This window comes from Parasteatoda tepidariorum, chromosome 3, assembly GCF_982258835.1.
Source record: "Parasteatoda tepidariorum strain Cologne lab strain chromosome 3, Ptep-v5.0, whole genome shotgun sequence".
NCBI lineage: Eukaryota > Metazoa > Arthropoda > Arachnida > Araneae > Theridiidae > Parasteatoda > Parasteatoda tepidariorum.
In genome coordinates this window covers 98,250,482-98,256,056 of record NC_141757.1, presented here as the reverse complement: position 1 = coordinate 98,256,056, position 5,575 = coordinate 98,250,482, and the positions used below count along the sequence as shown (strand labels likewise).

The following is a 5,575-nucleotide window of genomic DNA, read 5'->3' as shown; positions in this document are numbered from 1 at the left end:
AGGGATGTAACCCAGACCGTGGTAAATAGCCCATTGTGATCTGCGGGGGCTCAGATGATAGAGCGTTCGCCCTCCAAAGAGGTGGACCGGGTTCGAATCCCGGCTCGCACCGACCACAGTGCTGACGTAAATTATTCTCAGTGTTAGACAGATTATGAGTTAGAGTCCCCTTGTCGTCAGGCTAATCATGAGAGATTTTCGTGGACTTTCTTTCATGCAACGCAAATGCGGGTTAGTTTAATCAAAAAGTTCTCCCTATATTTGATCCAGAAGTTCCCTTGTCTTCTGGGTTGGGCTCAAAATTACAAGACTACGGAGTTGAACATTAGTAGTTGTAAACCCAAAATTGGGTCGGCTGTTCAATTACGGTTATTGGGATGTGGCTGCTATGTGCACGTGTCGTATAAGTGGGGCCACAGGAACACTGGTCCAAGGAAAAAAAAAGGTAAAGAGTCATGGATTCTTCACAGCTAGTCATTTATTTATCACCATTCAACAAAAACATCTTCATTGGAAAAAGGAGCACTGGCTTATCTCGTGTATTTCCTATCCGAGAACACGGGTCTCCTTCTCTGCATGCTCGGCTGGCTATATCTCAAAAATAAGTATATATATAATTTGTTATATCCTAATTACTAGATTCGCATAAGATGCGCAACCTTAGCAATTTACAGACAATCATAAAAATCAGAAAAACGAGCACGCAGAGAAGGAAAGAGACTCTTACAAAAATTTCTCGATCACCAACACAGAGCGTAAACACACTTCGAATGCTTGAATCATAGCGTACATCCGGGTAACCGGCTTGGCGTAACTCCCGGTTGTAGTTAAGATAAACTAGGTGCAAGGCACCGTTAAAATTAATGCTTTTAAATTTAGAGGAGAGCCAGACTTTATCAAATTTGGGTGGAATGTGATAGCATCATCACAGTTATAAAATAAAATGGCCCATTGTGCAACTCTAGTATGACGCAAATAAATTACGACTACAACAAGTCATGATGTTTCCCATTTCAATCCGCATAGACATAAAAACATTTTCTGCTCATGCGCTGTGGATAAAAATTATCAGAAATCACACTAGAGGGCATCGTTGAACTATGACAACTGAACTATAATTTCGAACTCATTACTATGCATTGTAATAGTAACTGTCATCGAAAATGCTTGTAGCAAAAAGAAAACTCTTACACTTCTTTATGTGATATCATTCTCTGTCTTTGTCCTGTTTAAAATATGTTATAAAATATAGTTCTTTGTTATTTACCACCTATGATAGTTATTTCGTTTCTAAATAGTTTTCCTTTTTTAGAAAATGATATAGTTAAGTGAATCTTCAGTGTTAAATTCGATATAAATCCGGGTAAAATTAGAGAAAAAGAGAAAGGGCCGACTAACGACAGTGGATTCTTGTAACAAAATAGTTTATTTAATAAATGTCAAAAGCGTCATTTAAATGTTTAATTCAATTTATCTCATTTGAGCTTATGTAATGCATTGCAGAACCTTCAAAAGTACGAAGGAAATTTCTTGCTAACCCTGATACCACCTGCTAAATAAAATCTTTCACCTCAAAAGCTTTGTCTAATGGCTATATCACACGAGAGAAAATATGTGCAACTGCAAGTGTAACTGCAAGTGTAAGTGCAACTGTAAGTGAAATTTCTCCAAAAATTGCTCGTGTGATATAGAAATCACGGTTGCACGAAATTTCTGCAACCGTTCAGGCAATTTCTTTCATGAACCAATCAGATCGTTTGCTTTTATGACGTTTCAATTTTATGTGATGACGTATGCAAATGTAAATAAAAATGGCGGCGACGTTGGTGAAGAGGATGATCGGATGAAATTTTTTTATAGACGAAACGGAACAGTTTTTTAGTTTAATAATAACATTTTCTTTAAAATCAAAGCATTAAAAATACTTTCACACGATGAAATAACCATCTCAATGCAGTTGATGTACTACCATAACAGGAACCTGCACATCATTTTAGTATCGGTGAGTATAGTGCACTATTTTCTAGATAAATTTTCTTTTAAAATATTTATTTATTTTAAGCTAATAAAATTAAAACTTATTATAATTTGTTTCGATCAAAGTTTTAATTACTTTAAATAGAAATAATTTCTATTTTTATATATGTAAAGATTTATACTGGCGAAAAGCTTTACTTTGAAATATTCGCCAAGCAACTCGCCAAACTTTGTTACATTATTATAACATAAAATATAATAATGATTATATTTCTTTATTTTCAAATTTTAAACTTTATTACTGTTGATTGTAAAAGCATGTGTCCGATTATTTGAAATTTTTTTATTATTATAATTATTTGTGAAATAATTATTTTTTTCTTCCCTAAGAATTCTTTTAATTTTTGAAAATCTAAAATGCAAATTTCCAATCTCCTTGTCTGTTTCTACATTCATACCCTCAATTCTTTTTTTTTGTGTGTGATGATTTACTAATGATACTTTACATTTTATTTATACTTCACATTTATATTTTGATACTTAGCTTTTCTACAATGACAGTAAGTATGTAAGTGTACCTTACTAATTTTTCAATATACATAAATTTTTAATAGTCTTCGATCATAAATACAATCTATTTTTCTTAAAACAAATTTCAATCCAAACATAAGAACTACAAAACTAAACACACCTGCCATCTTTCATTAGTGTATAGAATAATCTTAGAACTCTAATCAAAATATCTGTCAAACTTAAAATAAGTTTAAAGGGGATACCTAAGGACTTAAATGATTTCAAATTAATGGTATTTAATCTCTCTTATTCTAATAATGTGTTGGTAAAATTTTATCATGAAAGTGATTTCTTTCTTTTATTTCAGATATTTCGCATAATCCTGTAAGGTTTGTCTGGTGAAGAAGGAAAGAGATGCAATACTGTTTTTATGAAAGAAATTAAAAAATAAGAAATGAAAATGAATAATGTTCTAAATGTTTCACTTGACAATAAATGTTTTGTTTTTTAAATTGATTCTTGTATTATTTAAAATGCAAAACAAAACATGTAAAAGTCTGTAACAAAATAATATGATACATAAAAAGTATGTTCTTAATAAAATATTGTTTTTTTTTTCATAGTTACAAATAAATTTTAATTTATATACTGTATATTACAATAAATTTGTCCTAAAATAAATCCTAAAATTTTTAATTAAATTATCTCATATCAATAAAGAATGTTTTAAATTTTACAATAATAAATTGTAAGTATGACATTGAAAATCCTCTTATATTTAAAAAACAATTTTACTAAGAAATTGGAAAAAATAATTTTCATAAAAGTGATATTCCTGATATGCAATGTGTAAATGAATAAAATTGATGATCCCTTAAAAACTAAACTAAACTCAGTGGCGCGACAGCCCACAGAGGGCCAAGGCCTTCTGTGCCCATCTCAGTTTTCTTGACCTTTGGGCTGTGGGATGCAGGAGCATTTGTTCCGGTTAGGTGGTCAGCCATACGTGAAACCCCCAGCGTTTAGCTCCCAAGCATGCTCGGTACTCAATTATCGACCCACTGAAGGAATGAAAGTCTTAGTCAACCTTGCTCGGCCCGACGATCGAACCAGGGACCTGTGGCACGACAGCGCGAAGAGCTACCGCTCAGCCACCGGGCGTGATGATTCTTTAATGCAATGTAAATTAATTTGATGACAATAAAATTCTGACACATTGTAGTATAGACATTAGTAGTATAGACATTATTTATTATGTATTTTTTAGACTAAATTAAAAAAATAGAATTGATTTGATAGAACTAATAGTTTTGATGTTATAAATATTTTATGAGCAAAAGGAAAGTCAAAAATTGTATATTTCATACATTAAACCCTCATTTCTTCTAAAGAATTATTTCAAAGGACTATGTTTTTTAATTAAGCTTAAAAAATTAAATTTGAAGAAATGCCTTACTTGTTTAGATAGCAATGTCAGTTGCATAAAATGGTATAAGTCATAAAATTGTCCATTCTACACATGAAACTTTTATAAATTTTCGAGTAGCTAAACTATTAAATCAGACAGCTTGTTTTTATTCTCATTCGATTTAGCGTATACATAGATAACGATACCGCACTTGCCTAGCTAGCATGTTAGATAGTAAATATATATAAATAAGCTATGCTTTTACAGGGTGCGGAGCCAAATTCAACAAAAAATAAGCAACTTTTAAGAACATTTTAGGCACTCAAAAAATATTTTTAAGCACTATGTAAATTGACAAAATGCAAAATAAATCTCAGACTTCACATGATCATGATAAAATAACTAGAATTTGACAAAGAACTCTTTTCTTGATTATATTAGCCATTAAAAAATGATCAAGAGATTTTTCGGTTCGATTTCAGAGGGTGAAAAATAAAGCCTGAAATTGAGAATATCTTGCAAAATACAGCAGAGTTGCACATGAGAAAGCAAAGATCTCACCGAACCCAACTCACTAGACGCACATGCGGACTCGCAAGTACTTCACCAAACCTGTAAAATGATTGGCGCTTTCATACGCTATGGACTGACGGTACGCTGAATTCTGAAAACGTGAAATAGAAAAATGTGAAAAACACGTTTTTACATAATACGTGGCGAAAATCGACATTCCCTTTCATAAATTTCATTTTCGAAAAGGGAAAATAAAGCACCTTTTAAAAACACCCATTAAGAAAAGCACCTTTAAGGGCCTTTAAAAAATGAAAATCGAAAATAAGCACCTTTAAGTACTTTTCAAAAACGCTACGCACCATGTTTTATACCTTTGTCACTCAAATCAAGATAAAAATAATTGTCAAAATTCTACATAGTATTTAAGTCCATCCCCCTTTCACCCCCTTATCCTTTTAGAGACGCAGCATGTATTTAAGTCCATCTCCCTTTCACCCCCTTATCCTTTCAGGGACGCAGCATGAAATTCAATGATATCTTAATATCATCTCATATTATGAGGTAGAAATCATAATCCTTTTTATACTATGCTACTTCACTATTGGGGAAATAAAGTTTTTTAGAATTTTAATTTGCTGCTGAAAAAAAGACTTAACACAAATACAAATGTAAAAAATTAAATCAAAATCAATCAATATTCTACAGCGTCTGTGATTTCTTTTTCCTCCCTTTACAAACATCGTTCAGAAACTATGATATAATAAAATATGATAAAATAAAATATGAGCCAAAAGTAAAGATAAATAACAAAATGTGGTAACCCAATTACATGCATCCGTTCAGGCAATTAAGCAACCCTTTCGGCAACTCCGAACGGAGGAATTGCGCTTAGAGTTTCACTTACACTTGCAGTTACACTTGCAGTTGCACATATTTTTCTCTCGTGTGATAGAGGCATAAGCTAAGCATATGAAGCATATCTAATTTCGTCTCTAATTTCTCTGAGCCTATTTAATTTTACTACTTTTAAAAATTATACCCTTAAATTTTATACTCATACATTTAATTTCATTACTTTTTAAAATATGTACTCAAATAGTTTCCGATGTGTCAATAAAACAATCTATTCATTTCAATAAAATACTATTTAAAATGAGCCACGAG

General features: G+C 31.7%; 1 long non-coding RNA gene across 1 annotated transcript; it reads left to right on the top strand.

The window, feature by feature from the left end:
* Window positions 1–1,592: 1,592 nt before the first annotated feature.
* LOC122268990 (uncharacterized) lies at window positions 1,593–3,002 on the top strand. Its single transcript, XR_006224840.3, has 2 exons — window positions 1,593–2,002; window positions 2,858–3,002. It is a non-coding gene; the product is annotated as an uncharacterized LOC122268990 (long non-coding RNA).
* Window positions 3,003–5,575: the final 2,573 nt, after the last annotated feature.